The sequence below is a fragment of the Octopus bimaculoides genome, chromosome 9, assembly GCF_046866305.1.
Source record: "Octopus bimaculoides isolate indiv1 chromosome 9, ASM4686630v1, whole genome shotgun sequence".
In the NCBI taxonomy this organism is placed as follows: domain Eukaryota; kingdom Metazoa; phylum Mollusca; class Cephalopoda; order Octopoda; family Octopodidae; genus Octopus; species Octopus bimaculoides.
In genome coordinates, this window is record NC_142936.1 from 43,002,330 (window position 1) to 43,011,568 (window position 9,239).

Genomic DNA, 9,239 nt, shown 5'->3' on the forward strand with positions numbered 1-9,239 from the left:
TACGGATTTTACATAAGCAAATGAAGCAGGTAAGAACAAATATCCTGTCAAGAAGACACTTGCCAGGTGCCACGCAGTGTGACTGAACCCTGAAGTATGTGGTTGGAAAGCAAGCTTCTTACCACACAGCCGCGCCTGTGCCTACTTTGATAATATTTATATTACACACACACACACACACACACACACATGGTATGTACCTATGTATGTATGCATGCATGTGTTTGTGTATGTATGTATGTATGTATGTATATTTATACCACTTAATTTGATTGTTTTATGAAAAAATAATCGAATAAAGAGGAAATTAGTTTAGTAAATGATTTATTTATAATAATAATGATTTCTTGCAAGTTGCTTGAGATTGGGAAATGCATGAAGCAAGAGATATGCTTTCTCCGTACTTATTTTATATGGTTAAATGATTCTAATAAGAAAAATAAAATTGCCTTAAATTCGAAATTGGTATAAATCTTGTCGGAAAGAAAGCTAACAGTCTCGAGTATTGCAACAATATTGCATTGATTACAGAAAACAAATACGACTATGTTGTTGGAAGAGTAATGAAAAGGTTGGCATTTTCCACAACGTCAGATAAACGAAGATTGTGCCCAATAAAGAAACGTACGATGGTATCATATACAATGAAGTAATAGAAGTTTGTGAAATCATTTGATTTCTTTAGAGTTATTATCTGCATTAACGTCGAAGGCTACACGAAAGAAATAAAATAGAGATGACTAAACTGCACGTGATCTGGAAGGATTGGATTACTTTAAAAAGAAACGGAGAGAGACATTAATCAAAGATTTGATAGTTATGTCCTACTGAATACAAATGTGGGGAATTAAAGAGACTGATCTGGAGAGAATTGATGTATTTGAAATGGGGAGCTGATGAAAAATGATTAATGCTCTAACAAATAAATTTTGCACGAAATTGAAGAAATGATATAATATTTAGAATAATCCTGCAAGTAGAACTGAAGCACTTTTGATAAATTACAAGAAAAGAAAAATAATAGTATTATCTCTTATTGTTTACTTGTTTCAGTCCTTAGACGACAGCCATACTGTGGCACCACCTCGAAGGGTTAGTCGAATAAATCCCAATACTTTAAAGTTTATCTATCCATCTATCTATCTATCTATCTATCTATCTGTTTGTCTGTCTGTCTGTCTGTCTGTCTATGTATGTATGTATTGTTATTATGTATGTATTGTGAGAAATAGAATAAATGAAATTAAAACTGCACAAGGAGTATATCAGAATTAATTAGAATTTAATATGTTAAAATATATGAATACACTTGACCGGTTTCACATTTGATTTTGAAAATTGTATACTGTATAGAGTTGTGTCACGAATTATGTCTATTCTGGCCGTTGTTATGAAACAGTGTGTATATAAAGTAGGAATGTGGCTCAGAACACTATCCATTAACATACAAATTGATTGGTCAACAATTTATGCATTTACGCTCATGTGACAGTCCCGAAAGCAGATCACATTTATATTCAATGAATATGTTATATGACAGTTAGAAAAGAGAGATATGAATAAGTGATATAATAATTGTTTACAGTACTTTCGTGTTGGTAAGTAGTTTTTTAGGGACTTCGGTTGCCTTTCGCATTTGATTATTTCTATATTTCATGTAAACTTTTCATTCTTGGGTCTTGGCTCAAAAGCAATATTTTCTGATTGGTAATGCTGAATGTTTCTATATTTCTTGGGTTGTGTGTTGTAATTAAAGATAGAGTTTTTGGTGTATCTAAGCAATTTTTGGCTTTGCTTAATTCTCCAATATTTCATATTGCTCTGGCGCGTTCCATTCTGTTCTCTATTAAAATAGACGGGTACATTCTTTCAAATAGTGCCAGCTTTAATTCAAGAAGCCTTTTATTCTGAACATCCAAATTGGAGACAATTGTTCTGATTCTTCCAGTTATGTTAAATGGAATATTGGATTTGATATGTTATGGGTGGTATGAAGAAAACAGTAGGTACAAGTCCGTGGGCTTGTAGTAGATGTCGGTTTTTATGTTTGTGCCATTCTTAATAATTGAAATGTCTAAGAAGGACAGTTGGTTAAGAAGGGTTGTTGGCTAAATTCTATGGTGAACTGAATACTGTTATTGATACTATTGAGTAGGAATTTTAAATCGTTGAGTTCATCTAGGTTGTATGTCCACAGAATAAGGTAGTCATCTAAATATCGTTTCTAGTTTTTCACCAAATAATTTTCAAAGCTGATACCGTACTTTGCTTTTGGCTTGTTCATGCATTTGGACTTCTAGATATGCTATGACTAAGTTGGCGTATACTGGGGCAACTTTTGTAATCATCGCAGATCCAGATATTTGTTGGTAGGTGCTTTTCTCGGAAATGAAGTTGTTTTGAAGGATGAATTTTAATTCCTCTGTAATTAATTATTGATCAATTCGATCTGGAATTTCGTCCTTAGTCAAAAACCTATTGTCTGAAGTCCGTACTCGTGTGGAATGGTAGTATAAATATTTACTATATCAAATGAAGTGATTATGGTATCCTGTTAGCTTTTTTCAGGGGGTAGTTTAATAGGTTTGGTCACCCCTTATGAAACTTTGTATAAATTTTAAGAGACGGTTTAACAGTATGTCAACGAAGTTGCTAAGTCAGTGAGTTTCATAGACTGGGCCAGCTACAATCGGTCTTAATTTGAGATCCGTCAGGAAGAGTATGTTTATGTTGACTGAGTGTGATTCTTTACGGGACTCATTAATTATTTTATTTTTGTGGATTTTGGGAAGTACGAGGAGAAAGTGGTTTCGGCTATAAAATTTGTTAGATAGTCAATTTCTTCATTGGTTAAGCCTTTTCCGTGTTGGTTTATGAGAATGTTAAATTTAGACATTGTCTTTGTTTGTTGATCGTTCTTTACTATCTTATAGTGGGTAGTGTCTTCAAGTAGAGTTTAAGCCGCATTTTTGTATTGTTCCATATTCATAAGTACAGCACTTGTTTTATAATTTTCTTTTATAGCTATGTTATTATTGCTTTTAGGTCATATATTGTTTTCCATTCTGTTCGACTAGTGTTGGACTTCCGTTTCGGAAAAGGGAGTTTAAGGGAAGGTGGATATAAACTCAGAAAATTTGTCTAGTGTCTTTTTCTTCTTTTTGTTGGGTTGTAACTGCTTCTGTTTTGCACAATGGAATGATCAGTATCAAAAAGTTCTGTTAATCTTAATTTCCTACAAAAAAAATTTAGATATCATCTCGTACTTCCCTGAAGTTAAGATAATGTGCTGTCGGGGTAAATTTTAGACTTTTTGAAAGAATTTGTATTTGTTCTTTCGAGAGATTTAAGTCGGAAAGATTTATTTTAGGTTTCTTATCTTTATTCTGTACTACCGGGCATCTTAAAATTATTCTTCTGGGCTTAAAAAAATGGCTTATGATGTTTGTTCTTTTGGTTGTGTTTCTAAGTTTGTGGTTATACACTCCGTTTCTTTCCAGTTTTCTGGAATAATTGTTGTCCTTTGTATGTCTGAATAAAGGCCGTTGATGTCTATGATAGTTTCTCCTGTCATAATTACGGCTTCTTTGTGTATATTGAAATATTTGGTGGGTTTATTTTGTTGTCTAGAGAACCTGGAATCGGTGTTGTATCTTGCAAATCGTTGGTGGATAAAATTCTTAACTTTCGATGTTTGTTGTGTGCGAATAAAACTGGCATGCTTTAATTTTTATACATACATACATATAATCATGTGTGCGTGTGTAAAATTAATTTAACTACTTTCAACTTCAATTGTTTGTCGTAATTTATTTATATAATAACTCCACCCTTTTCTTTGAAAGTTTGCCAACCTTTTAGGCGAGTCTTTTCTGTAGATAAAAGCTTCAGATAATTAAGAGTATTTTTGAGTTTGGCTTTCAGTGTATCACTCCTTAAGCGAAGTAAGGCAAAGCGGTTACGAAAATTGCTTTGCAACCGCAAGGTACCGCATTCGATACTAACACGAGGTATCCTGGGCAAATATAATTTTTTATTGTCTCAGCTCGACTTATACCTTGACAGTAAAACAAAGGTGATGGAAACAGTATAGAAGCTCGTCTGGTAGACTGCACTTGTAATTCAAAGATTACTATCTTGTCACACGCTGTACCACGATGATTCTGTCTAAGAGTTACGTTAAAGGTATGCGTATCTTTGGAATGCTCATCCATTTGTACGTTAATTCAGGAGCAGATAATTCTGTTCATTGAACAACTGCGTCCTCACCGTTGTACGACGGAGATACACTACCACTACCATGTCACTACTTAAATTATTTATCGAAATGCATGCCATTAAGCTATTTTTGTTATCTACTTTGGTTAATAAATTAGCTTTTTATGTATCATTTTGTTATTTACTAATAGAGCTGACTTTACTAATAGAGCTAAGTTATAGTTCAATTGTGCCTCATTTATTTCAAATATCAATTTTCAGAACTGGGTTTCCTATTATACATATATACCCACGAATGAGGAACCAAACACCCGTTGGGTGGTAGATTTACAATATCATCTCATTCTGTAATATTACAAAAATGGTGCCGTGATTTACGGAAACAAACATAGCGTCAGATAAAACATACAACGGCCTTTAGCCGTTTACCTTTACGATTTTGAGTTCGAATCACAGCCAAATTCCACTTCGTCTTTTATTCTAACGGGGTCAGTAAAATATAATTGTAGAAATTATATAATCCAAATTTAGGACACTGTGTAAAGTGCCTTTGTAAAGAAAACATTAAAATTTAAAAGAAAAGACATGCATAAGACATTTCTCCTGATAAACACTGAGAGCCGACATCAACATAACAACAATAATAGAAACGACAAGGTATCCAGCCAATGCGTTACAAGCCAAAGAAGGAGTCGTTTAATGATAACTAGACTTGTTAGAAATAACAGATCGTTTATCCCCACATCCTACCCCAAGACAAAATGAACACATTGGTTCACATTAGACTGGAGTATACTCTTTTACTCTTTTACTTGTTTCAGTCATTTGACTGCGGCCATGCTGGAACACCGCCTTTTAGTCGAGCAAATCGACCCCGGGACTTATTCTTTGTAAGCCTAGTACTTATTCTATCGGTCTCTTTTGCCGAACCGCTAATGTTACGGGGACATAAGCACACCAGCATCGGTTGTCAAGCAACGCTAGGGGGACAAACACACACACACACGCACACACACACACACACACACACACACACACACACACACACACATATATATATATATATATATATATATATATATATACATATATACGACGGGCTTCTTTCAGTTTCCGTCTAACAAATCCACTCACAAGGCTTTGGTCGGCCCGAGGCTATAGTATCAGACACTTCCCCAAGATGCCACGCAGTGGGACTGAACCCGGAACCATGTGGTTGGTAAGCAAGCTACTTTATTTCATTTCAATTTGCCATAAAGGCAGTACACAGAGAGTAGCTACGGGCTGGACAAAAACATTAATGAGATGAAATAGATTATAAATATGATGGTATAATGAGAGAAGGCAAAAGCTGCCCGCCGAACTTTGCTTCTCTATAACACTGTTCTTTATAAAATTAAATTTTCACATTGAGGCTATGAACCTCGTACATAAAAAGTTATAAATTAAGGCATTTGCCTCTTACGATTTTTCATTACACAATATGAGGCACTCGTCCTCTTAGGTTTTTTCGCCCGATATAGCCTTCGCTTCTCTCAAGCAAAACGATGGGTCTGGGTCGGGCCACTTTTCAATACTGAATTCGCTGAGGGGGAAGGAATTCACCAACGCACTTATGTGACTACTCGACACGACCTCCGCAGACACCTGCGGAGGCCAGTCCGGATCCCTAGTACAGGTGAGGACTCCTTCCCTCTGACGCCTCCTTTTATTCACAAATTTCTGCAGGGCCCCTCCCTTTCGGAATAGGATTAGCCGATCCTTTTCCTCACAGGGTGATCCCACAGCTTCTACTGTCGGCGGCACAATTCCCGCCGACCTGCTTTCCTCCGCTGGTGTCACAATTCCCACCAACGGAGTGTCGGGACACGCCGGCGGTGCACTATCGAGCACCGGCCGTGCCTCGTTCTTTTTTTCTTTTTCTTTGGAGACACTGGAGTAGGGCGTACTTCCGCCTTTGCTGGAAGGTCCTCCTCCTGCCCCACGATTTTCGGTGGGCAACCATTGTTGCCCACCTTCTTCCTTTTTTTTCCTTTTTTCGAGGAGGTTTCCACCTCCTCGACTTCCTCCGTCTCTCCCTCCACTGGGGGAGCGGAGGGAACAACATTTGTTAACTGTTCCAGGACCTTACTCTGGTCCTGGGGACAGTCTTTCTTGATATGACCGGGCTTCAGACACCGGTGGCACTTGGGTTTACGTCCCTCAAGAATTACCGGATATTTCTGGCCGGCCATCCTCAAAAACTCCGGAAATACCAGATCTCTGGCTGATTGGGTCCACAGGGTCAAAACCGCTTTTGCCCCAACCCAATCAGCTGTAGGTAAAATTTTCACATTTAAGAGCTTTGCTCCACTGCCACCCAGACGCCGTCGGATAGTATCCTCTATCCAATCAGGTTCTATACCGGGTGGCAGCCCACAGATCCAAGCCCTAGTTAATTTCTTCCCACAGTATATGGGAAGAAACAGAATTTGATCCCGGTTCCGCTGCAGTCGTCACTTCGCTGGTGAAAACTAAATCCTTTGCGTAGTTCTACGTGGTGTAGTTCAAAGCAAGAGGAAGACTTTTCTTTAAATTTATTAGCTTTCAAAACGTGGTTTGATAACAATAAATTCCTTTTCTTTTTTAAACAAAGTTCACAATATTAATTTGTAGTTCTCAATTCACGGCTTGAAAACAACAAACCTTTACAAACTAAGTTCACAATTTTTGGAGGAGTTATACCTCCAAAACACTCTTCTCACCGCTAAGTGAGACATTAAGCACAACCATAGGCAGACAAATGCGTGGAATTCAGTGGAGGTTTCTTGTTCGACATAAATATAAATAAATACGAGCAACAAACCCCCACTAAATCCCCAAAAAACACAAAAGTCTTACCTGTAGTTGTACGTCAAAAATTCACGACGCTGGCATTCAGCGACGTGAAGCCGGAGCGACAATAAACACGTCCTTTCGCTAAGCACGCTACTTACCATACAGACACTCCTGCGCCTATGATACTGTATATGAAAAGATTAGGAAAGATCATGGATAAATTGCCATTGATTTGTAAGTAGTAGTAGTACTGCATATATATATACACATATACATACATACATACATACATACATACATACATACATACATACATACGTACGTACGTACATATATATATATATATATATATATATATATATATATATATATATAAACACAAGGACACAGGAAATGTGTCAAGGCCGACAGGAAGCAGTGCTGCTTCCTAGGGCTGAATAGCAGTATTGTTGTTCGCTTCATGGGACTGTCACATTAAGTTGACAGCATACAACTACTTTATCGTATCACTACTGCATAAATCTCTCTGAGAGATTTAGAAATGTATTATTGCTATTTTTGAAATCAGTGAATGTATTTCACTAGAATTATTATATGTTTACAAGAGCTTGGCAGGCATCTCCAACAGCAGGCCATGCTACTCCAGACTGATGATGAGCAATGACTTTGAAACTAGTCTCTGGATGCAGGCTTAGCTGGGTGGGGGTGTTTGTCTCGCCCTTGTAAACATAAGGACACAGGAAATGTGTGAAGGCCGATAGGAAGCAGTGCTGCTTCCTGGGGCTGAATAGCAGTAGTGTTGTTCCCTTCATGGGGCTGTCACGTTAAGTTGACAGCATGCAAACACACGCACACACACGCACATACCCATGCTTTCATACTTTCCGTACGGCTCACTCGACTCTTCATATTTCTTATACTCTCTTTTATATGTACTAATACTTCCTAAACCATTCACGACTGCATGTTAAACAAGAGACCAAACAGCAGAATGTTTCTCTCGTTATCACTACTCATTAATTTATCATAATTTATCAAGGTTCATTATATTACATGTTAATTATGGAACACGTTATCTCGGTAGTTAAATTACAGCAATTTCATCTATGTCTTTATTTTCATCTAAGCTGCTAAAGATATCATTTCGTAGAAATATTATCTCTATAATACTTAGGCTTAAGTGCCTTTAAGCTTATTTTGAAGGTTATCTTTCAGATATATCCAGATTTGCTTCTCTATGCAGTACATTTTGATGTCTCCATTTACAGATGAATATTCCGTCGATGAGTTACGCATCTTCTATTTTGATAGTATTCTTTCCCGACGGCTCTTCAATGCAGCATTTTCACATCCCACCATACCTGTTTATCATATCACTTTGACTGTTGTTTGCTTATAGCAATCTTTCATATGAGTCTGTGTGCGCGCGCGTGTACATGTCTTTCATTTGCTTATATACTTTTCATTTATATATATATATGTGTGTGTGTGTGTATGTATGTATGTATGTATGTAGGTATGTGTGGTCGATGATATATATATATATATATATATATATATATATATCATCGACCACACATACTCTATGTATGTGTTTTTCTTGTTCGCCGGTACGCTGCGGTTTAGCGTGGTGAGAATGATTCTTTCAAAGCACTGGGTGCTAAGACATGTGAAAGTGATAGACAGGCAAGACATCTCGCCCCTAATCTCATTCGGGAGCGATGGATATCGATATTTCGCCATTTTTGTGGTTTATTAACATGATGTAGACGAATCGAACCGAAGAAGAACTGAATCACCAGTCGATGACTACATACAAATAGTGTAAAAAAAAAAAAAGAAGACATTTACTGATATGCCACAACGATATATACATACGATTAAATTCAATTGTGGATTAGAAGCAGCCTGAAGGAGCTCGGTAAGTCGCATAGAGCGGAATCAAACAGTTTTAAATAAGAATAACAACAACAACAACAACAACAACAATAGATTCTGTCGGTGTCGCTGTTCATGTGGAGGATGCTAGTGGTGGTCAGTGTCTTTCTAGTTTATGCATGTGTGTGTCGGTTGTTTGAGAAAGGCATTTAATAAAAAAGATCTGACTCAAGGAAATTTCTTTCGATGAGATATTAACCAAATATTGGTGATGTTGTGTCTTTATATCTGTGGGAACCAGATCCTAAAAGCAAAACAAGAGAAAA

At 37.0% G+C, this 9,239-nt stretch overlaps 1 protein-coding gene across 1 annotated transcript in view; it reads right to left on the reverse strand.

Annotated features, from left to right (window-relative positions):
- Positions 1–7,228, reverse strand: part of LOC106870298 (centrosome and spindle pole-associated protein 1) — a 166,460-nt gene extending 159,232 nt beyond the window's left edge. The window contains exon 1 of the mRNA XM_089357482.1: positions 7,099–7,228. The gene's annotated coding sequence lies outside the window, so the exon portion shown is untranslated. The remainder of the gene's footprint in view (positions 1–7,098) is intronic.
- Between the last annotated feature and the right edge of the window lie 2,011 nt (positions 7,229–9,239).